The following is a 21,289-nucleotide window of genomic DNA, read 5'->3' as shown; positions in this document are numbered from 1 at the left end:
AATTGAAACAGTGTAGATTAATGTAATGTACATGGTCATTCAAACCGGTGAAGAGAATGGAACTGCGGACCAAAAGATGTGCAAAGAATTACAGAAAGATTAAATCATACCGGACGTGCCACCTCGGAAGACGTCAATTATGAAGACCAATCAAAGACTTGTAAAATAATATGGGGTGAAGAGTTGGGTTACCTAATGTACTTTCTGATAGGTTAAAGATAATGGGGTATAACAAGTGTCCAATAAGATTTTGGGGGAATGTACAACGGAAAAGGGATAAAAACCCATGTCATGGCGAGTCACTTAGAATTAGGTAGGGAATGCTATTGATTTTATCCAGAAACTCTGTCACTCGGTTTGGTGACTTGGTGGTTTACTTAAAACCATCCTTGCCCTTAAATTTGTCCATGTTACACTTCACCTCCTTATGAGGAAAGTGCCCTTTTGCCCCTGAGTTGATTTTTGACTAATGGCGAATTGACTGATGTCCTGAAGACGAAGACTGAACCTGTGCGCTGACCTAAACTTTGGAGGGTAATTATGACAATGCAATTGTGATTTGTCTGTTTGCTTTTCCTTTCTAGGTACCAACTGCTTACTTTTGACAGAGACCATAGTTAGATGTTTTCCAAATTGGTGTTCTAAATTGTTTTGCATGAAGCCCAACATGCTAATGCTAATCAGTAGATTAGGATAGGTGTTCATTAAACTGACGCAAATAGACAAACGACCGAGACTATGTTTTGTTGAACTGACGCGTTATTGACACTGCTAAACTTGATCTATGTTCACGCCGTGTTATGTTCTGATGTTTGTGATTCTCGCTTTAATGAAATCTTATCAAAGTTGCCATATCGTGACTATGTTATTATGTTTCTTGGTGTTGAGATTAACGCATCTGCTTATAGACTGTAATTAATAGGGAATAAAACTCATAAAATTCTACTAATCAAGGTGTGGTTATTCATGGCTGAAAAGTCATGGTAGTGTCTTTGAATTGATTAATGACTCTGACTAAAGTGGAATGCATTGTCGTGATAAATATTGATGACATTATTGATGTATTGATTGATATATTGATTAGCTATCTCGTCCTAAGGTGTCTCTCAACTGATTCAAAAGATTCATTAGCCTAAAACGAGTCCTGATGTGTAATAAAATATCATAAAGGGACGCGTTATCAGTTGCACATTGTTAAACTGCACTAACTGCAAAAGAGTGAAACTGTAATCTGGTGTTACATTTGTTTTTGCAGTTTTATATAGCACTGACTCAACCCAAAGGTCTTGGAGTGCTGTACATTAGAACCAGTTGAATTATAGACGGATACATTCATTTTTAGGCATGGCGAGATTAAGTGATTTGCCCAGAATCACAGGATGTTGAGCCTCCTGCTGAGACTAGAAACTGGTTCCCACCTTCAAAGTCGGCCAATCTAGCCATTATGCCACATCCTCTCCCAACAGAATATAAGCAACATGATGACAGAGCATACCACAAAAGGCTGTCTTAAGTAACTCATCATTGTCTCCATGAAAGCTGTTCCTCGCCACAAAGCAGTTCATCAAGAGACTGATTTGTTTGAGGGCTGTCCACAAAGAAGCCTTCATTCACCCATTTCCTTCTAGCCTCCCTGCAGCCACGAACCTACACAGCTTGAGCATGTTCTTAAGAGCACATGGCTCTTGGCAACCGCCATTGCATATACCAGAGAGATCTCACATTTCAGCAAAGGCGTTGAGGGTGGGGGGCTCATACAGGTTATGGGGTCGATTTTTACATCAATGCAGAAGTGCAGGTTCCCCAAAAGGAATCCTACAGAGTTATGAGCAGTATGCTGTGATTAAGAAACGTCTCCTGGAAAATGTAAAATATATGCCTTTATTTATCTGGAACAGGATATTGCATTCTGAATGTAAGTGTCACCCCACTGATATGTACTACTCAAGGACGGCCGTTTCTATAGTATGTCTATATCCAGCCACTGGCACTCGGACGATTTATTAGAACAAATGCTGCTATTCAGCATGGCTAAAAGACATTGACCTTGACAACGCCAATAGCTCTTGAATTGCCAAAACCTATTGGCTTTGCCAGTGTTTGACTCTGTTGAAAATAGGAGGAGGCCTGCAGGTTTTCCAGACCTCCATATAGGGTCGTTGTCAGATCTGCAGCAAAGGTGCCTCTCCGCATTGTTTTGTTCATATCTCAGTGTATGGTGCATGGTTAACAATCCCCCCGACCTCAAAAATGAGCATCCATTAAAAAATAGAATTAAAACCTTTTGCTGGATGCTATAGGTAGATGCAGCTCAGGTTGAACCCTGCCTATGTTTTTGTCAAGTTTTTGTAAGTGCCTGTATTGTCATTCGGCCTACTTGCTTGAATAGCGGTGTTATTCCATCACTGCTCTTTGTAGCGCTTGGTTTATTCTTTGAGCAAGTGGATTAATTTGTCACTGCTCTTTGTAACTCTTGGCTCATCCTTTGCACAAGCAGTTTATTCTTTCAATGTTCCGTGTAGCGCTTGGTTCATTCTCCAATGCTCTTTTTAGAGCATGGGTCATTCTTTGAACAAGCAGGTTATTCTGTCACTGCTTTTTTTGTAGCAGTTGCTTAATTGTTTGCGCAAACAGGTTATTCTGTCCGTGCCCTTTGTAGTGCGTTGTTCATTGTTTCTCAGAGATGGCAGTGCTTTGAGAGTAAGGGCATAGCATATCTGACAGCTTTTGGTACTGCCTACCAGTCTCTGCTACAAGCAGCCCACTCTAATGTGCGAGTCCATAGCCTTCCTGTCTTGTGCTGGCAACACTCCTGTGCTCTGCTGCAGCCTCTAGACGCTGTTCTTAGAAACAGGCTTTTCGGCCCAAAGACTTTCATTTGATGACCACCGTGCCTCTTTTTAGTTCGGAGATAATAGGAAATGTTTTTTTAAAATAACAACTGTCAGCCAGGTCGATATACCAAGTGTCCTGTTAATTCTCCTATTTCAAACATGAAAAAAGTGTGACACTTGCACTCCTAGCACCAATTCACAATTCGGCACCCATTCTTGTGCCAGCCCTTTTCCTACTGAATAGCTTAAATTACAAATGACTGTAAGAGTGCCCAACGTAGATCCAGGAAACCCAAATTCATGCCACATGTTCTTGTCATCCACATAAAAATGTACTAACATTGATTTGAAAGACAACTTATGAACTTAGTCAGTGGTTAGGTTACCCTTAAAATATGTTGTGCGTCAAGACCAGCTGGACTTGTTTTGGATACCAATCTACGCCCCCACATTTCTTAAATTAAACAAACCAGGGGGTACCCGTAAACCCAGTTGAGACCTGGGGACCCCTAAACCCAGTTGAGACCTGGGTACCCGTAAACCCAGTTGAGACCCAGTTAAACAAACCACAGGGGTACCCGTAAATCCAGTTGAGTCCTGGGTAGTAAGTAACATCTGAAACAATGTCCCAACAGGTATCAATAAAAAACAACTTAATGCATAATGAATATGGACAGAAAGGGGAAAAACTCAGAAGGTTACTAGATTCGTATTGTCGATAAATAAACAGAAGAATATGCATAGCAGCATCAACATATATCAAAAACAATAAGTGCAGTGAACAAACGAAGTGAACACATAATGCTTGTGAACTAGTGCCCGTGTATGGCACATTTGATGCACGTTATAAAAGAGAAGAAAACAGCACAGGCAAAAAAATGCATCCGATTTTAGTATATGAACCGGGATGAGCATCCTATGATATTGAGTATAATCGTAATGACCTTCGAGAATTAATCAAGGTCTGCGGAGCACAATAGAAGCCAATTATGTCAAACTTCTGGTCTAGGAATTACCGGGGAAATAAACTGACTAAATCCAGTGTCCAAGAACATCAATTCTGTTGATTACCTCATCACACCCATTCCCCCTCCCTCGTTGTGTTGCTTATCTCAGCCCACTCCTGCACGGTGGCAGAAAAAAGCACTACAACGTAACCAGCACTGACAGCACCATAGCGCTTTTTTTCTAGCTTTCAGTCATGCTACTGTACAACATGGCTAAAAGACGTTGACAAAACCAATAGGTCTCACATAGGCGAGTGCTGCAATGCCTAACGGGCTCCCCGAGGGGGGCTCTTAACCGTATTGCTCAAATAGTAGCAGATGGAATCAGATCATATCAAAAAGGTACGTAGTATCAAGTACCAGAGCAACAATGGAGAATCACATGTCAGGGACTGGAACTGACATTATTCATGTGCTGTCCGTAGGCTAATAAACCTACCCTCCTGACATGTGATTCCTATGAGCTCTATCCTGATACCGGGGATGGGCGACCTATTTTGACTTAACAAGTAGATAAAAGTAAGTGACTGTTTTTTCTGCCCCTTATTAGGGTCCTACCTTAGTTTATAGTTTGGAGAAGTCTTTTGTTTTTTATGGTCCTGATGAAGCGTCGATGGATCCAGCTGGACCAACAGACACGAAACATGTAGACCTTATGATTAGAGGTACCATAATTGGTTCAATCCTCTTATGTTGAGAGTAGGTTAGCATCATTACTCACCCTTCTACTCCCACTTTTGTTTTTAACCTTGGTCTCCATCAAATCAATACTGATTAAATTTATGATTAATATGTTGATGGATAACCAATTTTACTATTTCTTTCTCTCCATTGTTGCTCTGGTACTTGATACTAGGTACCTTTTTGATACGATCTGATTCCATCTGCTACTATTTGAGCAATACGGTTAAGAGCCCCCCTCGGGGAGCCCGTTAGGCATTGCAGCACCGGCCTAATGAGGAGCCTTCCCAATGATGAAGCCAGTCATCCAGTGTGATGCATGAGGGTTCTCGCTCCTGTAGAATTAGGTCCCCGCTCCCTTTCTTGGAACAGTGTACCCTTCTTTCTTTAATGTTCACATTGGGAGACTGTACACTGGACCATTAATCGCCCTGGTCCCTCTCTCCTCTTTGATTTCCCTCACATAGGTGAGACCTATCGGTTTTGTCAATGGTTAATAATTTCTATCGGGTCTTGGACACAGAGACACCTGGCCCACTTAAAGCCCTGCTCAAGCCTACAGATATGTTTTCTTTAAAAGATTAGAGCTGTCTGTTTACTCCAGGCAGTAATTTTAAGCCTTCTATTTCGGAAGATAAACATTCAGTTTATCCCAGCATACGTCTCTCTTTGTGAACTCTGCTTAACTCAGTTTAAAATGTTGGTGGCTCTTCGAGAGAAAAATAGGGCCAGAGCGAAATTAATATCAGCATTCACATTCCTGTCATATGTGCAAAAAGTGTCATCTGCTAGCACAAATAAGAGATCTTGGTTTTCGAATCTGGATCAGTGGGCTTTTCTCTAGACGCCGGATTTGTATTGATTTGCAAATGTGCAAGTAGCAACAGATTTACAAACGGGTTCGGGAACGAATTTCTTTAGGCACAGGTTACGCTGGTGGATATTGACAATAGAGTGAACCAAGACACAGCCATAGGTTTGGGGATATTCACCAACATTCTGACTGAGTTGTCATCCCCTAGTTTCCCTTGTGCAGTTGCAGCAAATGTTAGTGTATGTGTAGATATTGCGTGTTAAAACGTCTGTAACACCCCAAACACCCTAATCTTCTAACCAGATGTAGGGTGAGGTATTTCGTCCGATGGAAAAGAGATAAGAAAAAGAAACGTGTATTTGTGCTCTATCCCAAACCGTAGTGTAGAAGACTTCCAAACGTTTTGGATCAGTAGAAATACAACAAAATCTTTTCAGATTTCATTGTGCAGAGTTTTTGATTTTTGTGAACAACAGAACAAAATCATTGGTCCAAGAAACATTAATCAAACATTTTTTTCTGTTTCTGAACATCAGTTTGTTGCATTTGAAAGAACGAGTTCAGAGCGCCATGTAACTAAGCTATTCAAAACACATTGATGTCAAATCGTCCTTACCTGACTTCAGCCTTCGACTCCTTGACTCCCTCAGCAGCAAATTTGACAATCCCTCATTTATTCAGTATGCTTGTTTTAGTTTGCGGGGGCAAAATCACAGTGACTCATGCCTTCACGTCTTAGTGTGAATCCTCACACTCATTTCTCACTTCGCATGCGATTCATTGGACAAACACTACATGCTGGAGAGTATGAAAAACGCCTGTGTCCAAAATGTTGAAGAATTTATTAAGTGAGTCTCAGCATCGTAATCTGCATTTTTAACATTTTCAGTGTCAGGTGTTTAGGCATCCTTATTTTATCATTATTTTAAAAGTGACTTTACAAATTACAATACTTTTCTTCCTACTAGCAGAACTATTCAACGGTGGAACATCCACTTACTATCTTGTTTCCCGGGCACTGTAGCGGACTATAAACAGGTTTAAACCGTTTTATGAAATGTGCTCAGAATTTACCTGTTTTCCTCCCATAAATAATTCAACATGCCTGAGAGCTCCCCAGTTTACTACTGTACGGATTCTACTTAGTCCTGCAAACTAACATATAATTGGGGTTTCATGGAAATTAAAGTCTGGACAGCCTTAGTGCAATATCTGTTAATTTCAAAGATTGTCGCAGATTACCTGACAATAGCGTTCTTTTCGCTATGGCCATGAAAAGGCCCCTCAGAATTGTAGGTTAACTGGTGTTGGCATTTTACCAAGTCATTGACAATATTTACTTGCCACTGCATCGGGCCAAGCCTTTGGTTTTAGTTGAAAGAGCATAGCAACCAAGAAAGGTTATTCAATTTCAAAGATAGCTGTAAATATGTGGAAGACCACTCTCAGAAGATACTGGAAGATGTCCATGTATCAGAAATAATTATAATGATTTCTTGTAACAATTTCAAAACATATAATAGTTATTACGTTTTGGTTGTTTTCAGAACAATGGTTGGTCACCTGAACACTTTCTCTTCCAGTACAGCTGTGGTTGACAAACGAATGGTTCAACTGAGTGGGGCTTGATGCTAACTAGTCAATTTAAATCTAAAATCTACAAAGAATAATTAACTGTAATTACATCTCATGTATGTTCATTATGGATTTCCCAAAAACCTAATTTGATTTTACTATTTGATATGTAGACAGTCCTGCTCTTGTGGTGAAACTTGAAGACACACTCACAACTTAAGGCCTCTGTAAACTGCAACACTCTCTGCCAAGCTTCAAAATATTCCACAGTGATGAAAACACAAGTCCAAAATCGTATGTGAATGGAAAGCAGTTTGGAAATTGTAGGGCCGGCTTCCCAGAGTATAGAACTGTTGCCGAAACCACAGGGCCTATAGAACATTGGGAGATGAGCTTCGTGCCATTTTGCAGGAGGTGAGACTGAACTGCTAATACTTTAAGAGTTATCACTGGTTTGCTATATTTCCTTACTGTACTATTTGCAAATGATGATGGCTCATGTCTTCAGTGACAGAAACAGACCTACCAACACTGGAATTATTTTCAGCATGTGAAACTTTGAATGCAGTTGATAGCATCTTTCCTGGGGGTATGTTTATGGGTATGGTTAGAGGGGTGGCATTTTGAAGCATCAGCACTGTGTGAGCATCTCAGTAGTGTCACCAACAGTGTAAACAAAGACATTGTAGGCAGCCTCCATGTCCTGGGACCTGAAAAAGCACCCAATGAAAAACACAAGTGACAAGACTCTGGTGTCTACATGAGTTGGGAACATACTCCACAGCCTTTCGAAGCCTTTTGAATGACTGTTCAAATTACACCAGTACTTTGAATACCCTCAGTACATGGGTCTCTGAAAGTCAGTAAGAAACACTTGGGTTTCAAATGTTAGAAGAGTTGAGTCTTGACTGGTTTCCAGTACTTTTGTCAAGCAAAGTAGAAGAAGCACGACTATAACTAGAAAGGATATCTGAGCCTATGGTGCGATTCTTATGTTGATGAAATGCTTGAGGTACAGGGGTATAAAGTTGAAGATGAATTAAGCATTGATGAACATCTTGATGAGTGAGTTTAGCATTATGATGCCCAGATGAACAATTTGCTTCAGTGAGAGCGAATATTTTCACGGTTTCAGGTTATGTGACCATGAGTATTTCTGAAAGTGAAGCAAGGTATGTTTGTTTCCATTGTTACTCAAAGTGGAGCGAGGTGTGTTGTTTCCATTACAAACTCTGAAGTCTTTAAAGTGGAGCAAGGTAGCCAGTACAATATTGTTGCTGAGGATGCTGCTATTTTGTTTGTGACTTCCTTTTTGTAAACATTTGGTTTACACCCCCATGTTGGGGAGAGGATACTTGGTTCAGTTGACTTTAAAGAGGGTCTTGAGAAGGCTTGTTTCAAAAGATGTGGAGAAGGAAGGGATGCCTTACTGTAGGGTTTGTCAAACACATTGGGTAAAATTAAGATTTTATGGCAAGACCGGAGGCTCTATTATGCGTTCTTTTCTTACTTTATTTTAAACAGCAGCAGTCAAGAAACTACAGCTCCCAGGAGGATTAGCGTCAGACTAACCAATGGGAGAGAAACAGAAACTAAGGACTAAACCAATCAACATAAAGCATCAACCATAGAGAGTACCCTTGACTGCAAGCAGCCCTCTTTTCTTGCTGCTCGCAGTCAAGATAAGTACTCTCTTCTAGTTGTTCGTATTTTTTTTCTAATACTGTGTTTTAATGTCCTTATGTTATAACCCAGTATTTTCATATTTAAGTGGTTTCTCTATACTCCGTCGACTCTGCTGTTTCGGCAGATATATTTATTTCACCCCCCCCCACCGTCGCACGGTCGTTTGCTTCTAACGCGCGCTAACCGCTGCGTTCTATCCGCTCCTTCCAGCCCCGTTAAGCCAGCGCGCGCTCCATTTCAAACGCGCGTCTGACAGGAGCTTACTTCGCGCCTTCGGTCGTACGGCATTTCACCGCTTCGGAGACTCGACATACCGCGCGTTCACTCGACTTCTCCTCTCGTCGTCGAGCTTCACTCCGGACTCCGCCTCCGGCTATTTCCTTTGTCCCCGCCTCTCGGGGAGTGTTTTATTGTACCTCAGGGAGCGTCCTGCTCCTCCATTAACCCTTAGTTCCCCAAACTCCTTAATTACTGCAATTGCTCATATACAAAAAAAAATTTCCATTATGGATGGCAATTCATCTTCAAGGTCAGACTCTGGTGATGATGGGGAATACTTTAAACAAGATTTAAGTGATTTTATTCACTCCTCAGTGAAAAGTGCTTTACAAGCATCGATGGATAAAATGTCAAAGAACATTGAAAACTCGGTTTTGTCCATGGTGTCCAATGCTAAGGCCCATTCTGCGGGGGAAAGCAGAAAAAGAAAACTATTTTCAAATAAATCACGCAAAGGCGCACATACAGAGAGTGAGCTTGCCTCACACCAGACTGAGGACTTGATTCCTCCCAGGCCTCCTTCTAAGGAGGGGATTTCCGTTCACACTTCGTCACCTCCCTTAAAATGCAAAACTAAATCAAAACATATTCCTGCGCCAAAAAAGATAGTGATTGCGAAAATATTGGACACAGATAATGACGACATGGACAACTCATCCCAGTCTGACAAACCTGAAGATTCATTTTCCCTTTCCCCCCTCCCCGTAAACGTTCAAAATTTTCCACAAGTGGCCCCTCTACTAGCGTGGTTGACGCTGAGGGCGTTCCTATGTTCGATCCATCCCTCATTCATCACCCCAATTCAACAGAATGGCTACCATTAGATCATGTAGGTGAATATATCTCTTCCCGTCTTCGTTTACCTCTGGACAAACAAACCCGCTCCAAATTAAAATCAGAATGCCCTAGACCTTCTTTCGAGTCCAACATTACCGCAACACCGACTATTGATGAGAGTCTCATAACCTTTTTTACCAAATACGGCAAGGACCCCCGTAAAGGGGTGGACAAGGCCTGGACCACGTGCCAGGATAAGCTTTTGGATGTGGTCGGTCCCCTAGCTAGAATTTTCGACCTGGCCGAATCAGCCAGATTAGAGGACGCACCTATTGACCCTACAGATCTTTCTCTCTGGACCCAAAGGGCCTTCTGTCTGTTAGGCAATGCAAATTCGGCCATTATCCACGAGAGACGCAAAGGCCTTCTACTTAAGAAGGACCCTAAGCTGGCTAACCTAGCCACTCGGGACCCTGGCATCCAGGCCGACGGCAACCTCTTCGGTGCTACATTCATTAAAGACCTTAGCCGTTTCGTTTCGACCTTCTCTTCTATAGATAAAGCCCAACAATCAATAAAAAAGGTCTTCAATCAATGTGTTTTTGCCCGGGCCGGTAGAGGTAGGAGCCGCTTTACCGGCCGCCCTTACAGGAATCAAGGCTCTAGAGGATACCCAAACGCCTACAGTACCTATCATCAGGAATTCAAACCCCAATTTTACCCACAAAGATCCAGGGGTTTCCGCAACCGTGGACAATGTTTCTCCAGATCGTCCAATATTCAAGGTAAGCCAACTTTCTGGCCCTCCCGTAGGAGGCCGTCTTCGATTCTTTCTCCAGAAATGGAAGTCAATCTCAACAGACCCTTGGGTCCTTTCCACTGTACAGGGATACCAGATCGAACTTCTTTCTTCCCCCGTCCAATCTTATCCTCCCCTTCCCCCAAAGTTTTCTCTCGAAATGTCCTCTCTAATCTCTTCAGAAGTCCAATCCTTTTTAAGAAAAGAGGCTATCCATTATTGCGATCCGGATCCTTCAGGTTTCGTCAGCTCTATCTTTCTCGTTCACAAAAAGAACAAAAAGTTAAGACCAGTAATCAATCTAAAATCTTTCAATCAATTCGTTGTCTATCGCCACTTCAAGATGGAAACCATTATCCATCTCAGGGATATTTTGCTCCAATTCGATTGGCTAGTCAGACTAGACTTGCAAGACGCATACCTAACCATTCCTATCCACCATACCCACAGGAAGTTTTTACAATTTCAATGGAATTCAGAAACATTTCATTTTTCCTCTCTCCCCTTTGGCCTGTCTTCCGCTCCCTGGTGCTTTACAAAACTTTTGAAACCTGTCGTGACTTATCTCCGATCTTTGGGTATCAGACTTATTATCATGCACCAGAACAAGTCCTCCCTTCAGAGCCACCTTCACCTAACATCCACCCTTCTCACAGAACTAGGTTTTCTTATAAACCACGAAAAATCTGTGGTCCTCCCTTCTCAACAGATAGAGTTTCTAGGTTTTCAGATACATTCGGTGTCGGCCTCTCTGTTCCTTCCTCATTCCAAAATTTCTGCGATCAAAAAAGAGATGATTTTAACTCCCCAAAAAGACACTATTTACCTCAGAGCGCTCGCAAGGGTTGTAGGTCTACTCTCCTCTTCGATCCAGGCCATTTTCCCAGGACCCCTTCATTACCGGGCTCTCCAATGCCTCAAAATTCTTCACCTCCGGCGAGGTTTGGCCTTCTCCGACCTCGTAGCTCTAGATCAAGAATCCCAAATGGAAATCCAATGGTGGATATCCCATTTAGAGGCCTGGAACGGCAGATCCATCTTCCCCTCTGTGCCCGATCTTGTGTCAGAATCAGATACAAGTCTCACAGGCTGGGGCGCCTGCTGTGGTTCCATATCGACTGGCGGTACATGGTCCGCAGAGGAGTCCAGATTGCACATAAATTGTTTAGAGCTTTTTGCAGGCTCCTTTGCGATCAGAAGCTTTACAAAGAACAGAGCACGATGTTCTATCCTGCTCCGTATGGACAATATTTCAGCGGTGCGTTACATCAACCATCTAGGAGGCACCAGATCCAAGCCTCTTGCCTTATTGGCCAAGAGCCTTTGGGAATTTTGTCTGTCCCACAAATTTTCCCTCATAGCCGAATATCTTCCAGGCTCTTTGAATTCCAATGCAGACTGGCATTCTCGCCACTTATCCGACTCCAGCGATTGGAAATTACACCACTCAGTATTTCGCCAATTAGACAGGAAATGGGGCCCTTTCCAGATAGACCTCTTCGCGTCCAGACTCAACGCTCAACTTCCCCGCTTTTTCAGCTGGCGTCCGGATCCTCTCGCTGTAGCTACAGACGCGTTCCTCCAAGACTGGTCTCCATCGCTCAACTATGCCTTCCCTCCATTTTTCCTAATCAACAGAGTCTTAAATCAGGTCAGACGTCAAAAGGCGTCCCTCGTCCTGTTGGCCCCCTTTTGGCAATCTCAGGTTTGGTTCCAACCCCTTCTCGAACTCGCAGTGGACTTCCCAATACTTCTTCCGAATTTTCCACATCTTCTACTAGACCCTTTCGGATACCCCCACAATCTGATTCTCAACAAATCTCTAACCCTGTCAGCCTGGTACATTTCCGGTCTTCCCAACAATCCTTTGCTATTTCGTCAGAGGCTTCAGAGTTTATCAATAACGCATGGGCGCCCGGTACAAGGTGAGCGTACGCGTCAGCTTGGAATCTATGGTCAAGCTGGTGTATGGGAAAAGGTGCCGATCCCTTTTCAACAGATATAAATTTAATTATCAACTTTCTAGCCGCTCAGGCGGGTCTAGGCAAGTCTTACCGGACAATAAACCTCTACAGGTCTGCTATATCCATGAATCACTCCCTTATAGAGGGCAACCCTATCGGGATTCATCCTTTGATCTGTCGCCTTTTAAAAGGCGTGAAACTCTCCAGACCCCCTTCTGCCAAATATTCTCACCTCTGGGATGTTTCCCTAGTGTTGAACCTTCTTCTCTCTTGGTCGGATAATTCTAGTCTTTCGCTTAAAATGCTTTCGGCCAAGCTTACCATGTTACTATGCTTAATTTCTATCAAAAGAACGTCGGATGTTAAGTCTCTTGACGTTTCTTCCCGCCAATTCCTACCTTCTGGAGTTTTGTTCCACATTTCCAAACGTACGAAAACTAATTTACATTCTGTTTTCTACCCCTTCTTTCCCGACAAACCAAAACTATGTGTGGGTCTTTGTTTAAAAGAATACGAGAAAAGAACTGTAGACCTGAGAACGTCCTCTTCCACTCAACTGTTGATCTCCTTTCGCAAACCTCACAAGCCGGTGTCTTCGGCAACCCTAGCCCGTTGGGTTAAATGGATCATGTCTTTGGCGGGAATTGATATCTCAGTTTTTGGAGCTCATTCGTCCAGGGGAGCCATGGCCTCCAAAGCGTTCGCCTTGGGTTCCAGTTTAGAGGACATTCTCAGGTCCGCAGATTGGTCCAATGATAATGTGTTTAAGACTTTTTATTGTAAACCTGTTAGATCTGCTTCTTCAATTGTTATTGACAAGCTTTGAACTCGCATAATAGAGCCTCCGGTCTTGCCATAAAATGTAGATTTTCCTAGTAATTTATGACGGAAAGTCTTAATTTTATTAAAGACACGGAGGCGAATATTATCCCACCACAAGTACTTCTGTTAATATGTACTTTTTTCTCCCTCCCAGCGACTCCGGCACTTCCTCCAGCTTCCGGATAACTCCACTGGCTCCTGGCTTTGCCACTTCAAGAGGAACTCTTCAGATGCATTATCGCAACCTGCGCAGGACCTTCTGCCTCCTTCTACCGCTTCTCGTCTCATCGCTGTGGGCCAAGAGTTTTGTTCCGTTTCCTTGGCGCTGGCTATTGTCGGACTTATGTACCCGTTGTTTTATGATTCTTTCTAACCTACTCGCTCAAGAAAAGAGGGCTTCTTGCAGTCAAGGGTACTCTCTATGGTTGATGCTTTATGTTGATTGGTTTAGTCCTTAGTTTCTGTTTCGCTCCCATTGGTTAGTCTGACGCTAATCCTCCTGGGAGCTGTAGTTTCTTGACTGCTGCTGTTTAAAATAAAGTAAGAAAAGAACGCATAATATTCGCCTCCGTGTCTTTAATAAAATTAAGACTTTCCGTCATAAATTACTGGGAAAATCTACATTATTGCTGTATTTGAGAAACCCTAATTTTCAATGCAGGAGACAGTATTAGAGATCGTGAGGGGCTGCACTTCCTCCTCAGATGATATTTCTGATTCTACACAGAATATAGACATCAGGGTGGCAGAAGTCAGAAAGATTTGGACCAAATGTGTCTCAATTAGGTCTCAGTAAAACCCAGGATGTGAAACACGTCATCAACAATTATGATGTCAAAGTTTGAGACATTTAAAGATCTGGCATGAAGGTGGGCACCAAAAAATGTGTTGTTTAAGTAAGGTACTATATGTAGGGGAGGATTACGTGTAGTTGTTTTTTTGGGGAAAATACTGCAAGGTAATTAAACTACTGGAATTAGTAATACATGAGATGAAGTGTTCACCTAAATCGTGTTACTTGGTTATACCTCTGATTAGCACTGCAGAGGAGTGCTGTCTGCTTGTGGTGGACAAGGAGACGGAACAGAACTGGTTTATAACAGGCCAAGGCAAGTGATTGTTTGGGATAAGGCAAGATGGAGGTGTAGAGAGGATGTAGTGATGTTAGCATGTTATCAGTGTAGGTGTCAGGATGTCTTGCACACGCATTATGCTATGTCCAATGAGCGACCACTTAGCCAAGTTGAATGAGCCACTCACCGCCTGAACCTGGTTTAAGGAGTCAGGAAGTACATTAGTGATAGCTTTGTCACAATGTCCATAAAGGTAATAACAAGGTAATTCAAATTTTCTAGGTAATCTTGATTTACTTTAATTTTAATCTTTCCATTATAATGCATTTGTCACAAAAGTACATTTTTCCTCCCTAGAGTTCCATGTGGCAATTTAAATAGGCAAGGCTAATTCTGGGATTTGCATCCCAGGAGTTAACATGAACCGGGTGGAGTAGTAAATCTGTGTTGAATACTGTGTTTTTGAGCTATGGTAGTTATCTGCCAATAGTTTGTCAGATGAGGCATTGGAGAGGCCATTTCAAAATATTTCGAGGCAGTATAGGTCCCAGCAGAAATATGACACGTTCATATCCCAGTGGAATGAGGAGCAGAACTGCCTTTTGGCATGGGCAAACTAGCCCCAGGCCCATTATTTAGATTGACACAAAAAAATTGTCTGTGTAAATGTCCTGGAAACAGCAACTCTTCTCTACCTTAGCTCCAGTGATTCCATTGAAAGTGATTCTAACCGTTTTTAATGTGCTGCATTCTCTGTTTGTAGCACCCGATTATCCCCATGCCTTGCCCTCCCATCAAACTCTCAACCCTGCTGCCAAATATCAACACCCCTACCCGAACTAACAACTTGGAACAAGTCTGACGGAGTTAAGGTGTGGGTGATTCAGGTGAGCTGGGGAAGGTGCAGAGATGTATGTCCGTAGCAAGACCCTGCTTTGATGCAGCCACCAGGGAGTGGCCTCTGAAAGGGGGATGCTGTCTCATTTTTATTCACCAGCATTGGCGAAGGCAGCACCTTATTTTCTATCCAAGGCGCTATTGGAGCAATATGATCACACAGATAGAATACGATTCCAGTCTTTCCAAGACCCAGAATACTTGTTATTTTCATGCCAACCTGCACAGTGATCACTACTGTAGATAGGACAAGGCTAATGAGGGAACTATTTTTCTCTTTTCCACTTTATGTCCCTCTTATTCATGTGCTCTTGGGTGTTGGACCGAGTCCACAAGCAACAAAGGTGAGCAGGAAGTGTCCTAGAGGGTGGTGAGGAGGTTTAGTTAGAAAGAAGGATGCTGCAGATGGATGGAGTGATAGATATGGAGCAGGATGGAGATTGGGGCTCAGGAAGGATATGGAGTGGGTTCGAAGGATGAAGAAGGCACAACTCACAAGCACTTACCACATGTGTGGATTTCACAAGAATTAGAAATAATTCACAAAGTACTCGGATGAAGCATAGGTTACTGGTACACTCAATCTGTAAGCAAGAGACCCAGAAGTAGATCCGAGTAGGTAGATAACCAGTTTTCCTCTGGACAGTTTCTGGAAGGGGTAGTACTTACACTCTCTCACACAAACACACTCTCACCCACAAGCACACGCAGCATACATTTAAAAGTATTTTTTACTCACCTCAGCTGCCATGGAAGGGCATATTCCAGCTAATTGTACTTTATTTTTATTACAGCAATAGTGTATAATTCATTATTATTCACTATTTGTGTAATAAAATAATTGACAGAAAGCAAAGAAAATGAAGCCCATAAGGACGAGCTGCCCCTGTAATCCTGCCACTGAATTTGCCACCTCTGAGGCTAGGGTCCCAAAGGGAGAGCCAGGGGTAGCAAAGGGCAAGCCAGGGATCGCAGCTTCGACCCTTGGTGACCCCTAAATGATATCCATGAATATCCCTCATTTTGCTTACTGTACTGTATATGTATTATTTACACTCTTTGGCCTTTCACGCTAAAACATGTGGTCCATCCACATAACATGTTCTGTGCACAGCACTGGCTGTTTCTAACCTGTCTGTGTTTCACCTAAACCGTTCCTGGCAATGAAGAGAGTTATATTTATTACCAATGTGTGGTTAATGTTGTAGAATTATATTGACTTAGCAAATTGTGGATAAGATTGTTTTTTTCCTAGTTTTTTCCAATTGACCGCAAATGGCCCTGGCTTGCATTGTATCTGACACCACACTTTTTTTTCGAGCACAAATTAAAAGAACTAAAACAAAACATATTACAATCAAAATTCCGTCTACATTCATAAGTAGCTTAAAATCCTTATTTGTTCCTTCACCATCCGGCTAAGGCATCAGCTAGAGTCTACTTAGCAGCGAACATGCTCGCAAAAACAAAACAGAATACAGTACCAAAAGAGCGGCTGTCAGAGCCCTGCAGGGCAGCGATCAGTGCTGGTGATATTGTGGAGGGCATGTCTTGGCCACCCACATTCTAAGAGCTTGAAACTCTGCCAACCGAGTCCCGCTGACTGCAGTCTGCCAAGCCCCATAAAACAGTTTGCCCCTTTTGAAATTGAAAACAAATGCCTTTGTCCTTTAAACAAAGAGTTATCCTTTAAAGAAAAATCTCAGAGGTGGTCACAAACAAATGTTTGCAAATCTCTTTGACTTAATTAGTTACTCCTTGTTAGCTAAAAAAAGGACTATATATCTTGTCACCATTCACGTTCTATTTTATTGGTCACACAATAACTATCTGAAATGTTAATATAGCCTCATACACAATCAGTTAATGAGGTACTTTGGCACTCGGGTGGAGCAGTAGCTCTTTGGAAAACGTTTATAGGGCGTTTTTATTTTATTACATTATATTCTGTATCAATTGTCTTGCATTGTTGAGTGATGGTGTATCCCTTTTGTGGTGGATATGTGGTCCATAGGTGTGTAGGTGTGTGTGTTACGTTCCATGGGTTCATTTTCTGTACCTCATGCCTTTATTATTATTATTTCATCCTTGTTGAGTGAGGTGCTCAGTCACAAGGTAGCTCCCACAGTGATCTCTCAAGGGAGCCAAGCGTACAAAATTATCAGTGGGAACCAAGTCACATGACCTAGATTTGCAGATAGGACGAGATAGTGACAGGCTTATCCAGTCGAAATTTGTAAACAATATTAACCATTTTAACATAGGACAATGCATTACAATAAATTACAAATACCTATTCACGTCCCCTTTGCACATGCACACACTTACATTGCCATGCATACACACTCACACACGCACACTAACACACACACACACAAACATACTGCCATCTCTGCTCAGTCACCACCGCATCTACTCTGTGTCACTTCTACTCATTATTAGGGGGTGGATATCTTTGAAAAAAATGGGACGTAATACATGCCCAGAATTCCACCAAGCCAAATAGTGCATTTTAGGTACCAGTTTTCACAGATAGGTGCTGAAAAAGCCACATGATCTGAAAGGACTCTCAAGAAGTGTTCCAATGTTTTCATGGGGTTTCAAGGAAGCCCTGACCCTCTCCAAGGGGTGACTCCATTTTTATTTCAGAATTTGCCATAGTTTCACTCCATATGTCAGGAATTACCTCCAGTATGCCAGGGCCAGAAGATTGCCATGGGTGTATCCAAGTCAAGAATTATGTCTAGGCTGTGAGGGTAAACATTCTGTGATGAGTGTCCCCCATATGCTATAGATACCCCCTTGTGCCAAAAATAACATAAAGAGTGCTAGTGGCAGAATTTTGCCATGCATAGCCTATATGTAATTTTGCCCCAATATGACAAAAATTTACTTAGGAGTGAAAAGGCCAGAATGTTGTTGTGGGTGGCCTCATACCCCGCTAGCCCTGTCTTATGCAAGAGTTACCTACAATATGCCAGAATCCACAATGTGAGATAGTTGCCCCATATGCCTGGAGTTATCTACAGTATACCAGAGACTGTATTTTTGCTGTGGGAAAAGCTGCATTCATATGGCATTGGTAACCCAGAAAAGTTACTTTTAGAGTCAGCAGCACATGTGAAAACATGTAACATATATAGACACACACACACGCATACACACACACACACACACACTGTTTCCCACTCACTCTCCCACAGACTCTTAAATGCATTTGTCATACACTGTCCCTCCAACTCCCATTTCAATCTGCTTGTGTTGAGTCAGAAAATGTTTCACTGCTTCTCCCCTTGCTATCCATCTTATTTCCTAGAAAAGCTTGGTCAAAAGTAAAAGGCCCGTGACAGGTCCAATGCTTGTTTTAATGCATGATGTGAATGAAATAGCACACTTCTATAAAGCAGATGAACAGGGATTATATTTGATTTTACATGTGGATCAAGTAGTAACATCATGTGAAGTGGGCCAAAGAACTCTGTAAACACAGCATTCAAGTGATCCTGTTTCATAAGTAACTCCTTCATGTTTTTCTGGCCTTTAAGCTAGCCAGCATCACTACATTTTGTGATCTTAGTCCCTACTGGCAATGTTAAAAATGCTACCAATACCAGAAAGTAGCATAAGGGTAATGAAAAACGTGAACTTTCTGATGCTGTGACACAGGCCAAAGGGCCACTTAGCAACTTTGTAACATTTAAAGTATATCAAGTTTCAGTTTGTGATTTTCTTCTGTTGTTTTTGGAAGCAGTCGAAGATGATCTATCAGTCAAGTAATGAACGCACATACTACATGCGCATGTTAGTATTCCATTGCAAATATTCACACACCTCGAAAATAACGGAGCTCGATAAAAACTTTACCACCCAACACAGTGGCGGTTGCCCTGTGTTTTGGTACCACCTTCAGCCCCTACCCTTCCTGTCGTCACACTGTCCAGCAGAAATAGCAGGAGGTAAACGTGGCTCACTTGGGTAGTAAAAATAAAGTATTAATGCTAGTACCTCTGTTTCCAGGGCTTCGATGTGTTTTTCAAGAACCTCATTTTAATGGGACTCGAACCTCAGTGCCTTACAGAAGTAGTGTCCCATGACACACCATCTACCCGATGCCCTGGACTAAGAAAGTTCCAGATCCAGGAATCCTACAGCGAATAACTTATGCGCAAGAGAAATAAACGAGGCAGCAAATCTTGATTGCCTCCTGATGTTAGATGCACGTGTGACATTAGGAGAACAGTCCATACCATTCCACCCCAATAGAGGGGTGGGAGGGGCATGCTTCTTATAATGAGTGTGGTACAGATTATTATGAACAGGCTGCTTTCATCAGGGAAATTGGCTGTTACAATTAGTTGTCTCCATGGAAACAGCAGGACCTAAGTAGCAATGCTGCAGGCACAAGGCCTGCCTCTAACAATATTATCCAGAGGAGAAGTTGTATGATAGGAAGCCTACCTCTTGGCATCAGCCAGAAAGATGGCCAGAGAGGATAGAACACCAGACGATTGTGCTGAGATGACAGATGTTGCACCACCTTCAGAAGCAAATACTGAATCCCATCATAATTACAACTCAACTTGTGCTTCTCTACATACTGCCCTAGATGGCCCCACTAAAACCAGTTACAGATTATCCAGGCACTGTAGCAACATTTTGTTGTCTTTCACGTTAAGAAGCAGGGCATAGATGAGACTCATCATCTAAATTACACCCAGTCATCCCTAAAAGTGATTTCCAGACTCCCAAGACTTGTTCTGCTGTGCTTACTCAGAGCAGTGTTCGGTTTGTCACTGATTGGATTCTACTTTGATCTTATACATCGCTTTTATTTGTTCATTTCAAACCTGCTTTCATTCATACATCAAAAAATAATTTGTTTTTATTTTACATTTTATATGGGAATAGGGGACACGCCAATAGCATATGCCAGCTATGTACTATCTAGCAGAGAAGTTTTTTTCATCAACAAGCATGCATTCCTTTCCATGGAGGTGGGCGGCAATGATTGAAAACTTTGATTACTGCTTGTAATGCCAAATTTACAGTGATTTTCAAAAACCACCCCCTCTCCTATGTGAAGAAAACATGGAATATAGATGCCACTGACTTTCAACTCTAAGGCAGGCCAGAATGAGTGTATACCGATGCTGACATCCTATCCAGATATCTGCATCCTTAAGGACCATATCTGTGCTGGATAGAACTGCCAGCTTCAAGAGTGAAGACCCTCTGCAGAGTAATGAAGACAAGGTTGAGCCACGTGGAAGCTAATCGGCAGAGAGGTGGTTTTAGGTATTAGTGACAATACTGTACCACCAGCCTACTGTAATGTCTTCCCGGTGGACCTGATATCTCTATACCACTTGCACCAAACACAGCACAGCGGATGAACCTCACTATTTCAGTAATGCTTAATGTTCTGTGCACACTGTGTTTACCCCCTTTTTAAGTGACTGGTTTAATCTTCACATGGCAGAAACTTAACATGATGTGATGCATTTGAGTGTGGTGCCGCTTTACTCCCTCAACCGTGGACATATTGTGGCATATTTTGTGTGTCCCTCCCCCAAAAATGTTTGTGTAGACTGCCTACCCACGCTTTTCCTTGCACCGAGAATTGTATTGCATTATATTGTGCCCTATAAGTTACAAGAAATTAAATGTATTGCTTTATGAAAATGCATATATGGAGGTGGGAAGTGACATCAACGTGCCAGAGTCAAATGGTATGGAGTGAGGAGTGGAGTCAAGGAAAGTCATTCTGTGGTCTGCTGGAATAGAAGCATTATTTTTCACAAATGCTGGTTCAAAAATAGAAAAAAGGAAAAATGTGGTAGTAAACTGTTATGGCTTGCCATTTTGATCAAAAGCAACAGGTTTGTCACTCAACCTAACACTACTGTACAAAACCTGGTGAAAAAAAGCAGCCTCTTTGTGACATAAATGTATACGCGATTTTATAAACTATGTACACGCCGAGTTTCTGCCTTCATCTTAAGGGTCCCGATTTTTCGTTATAAACTGAAGTTGAGATTTGAACCCATGTCTGCAGGTCCCACGGCCGAAAGGAGCATATTT

This window comes from Pleurodeles waltl, chromosome 1_2 (assembly GCF_031143425.1).
Source record: "Pleurodeles waltl isolate 20211129_DDA chromosome 1_2, aPleWal1.hap1.20221129, whole genome shotgun sequence".
NCBI lineage: Eukaryota > Metazoa > Chordata > Amphibia > Caudata > Salamandridae > Pleurodeles > Pleurodeles waltl.
The sequence above is the reverse complement of the archived record's forward strand: the minus strand, read 5'-3'. Positions refer to the sequence as shown.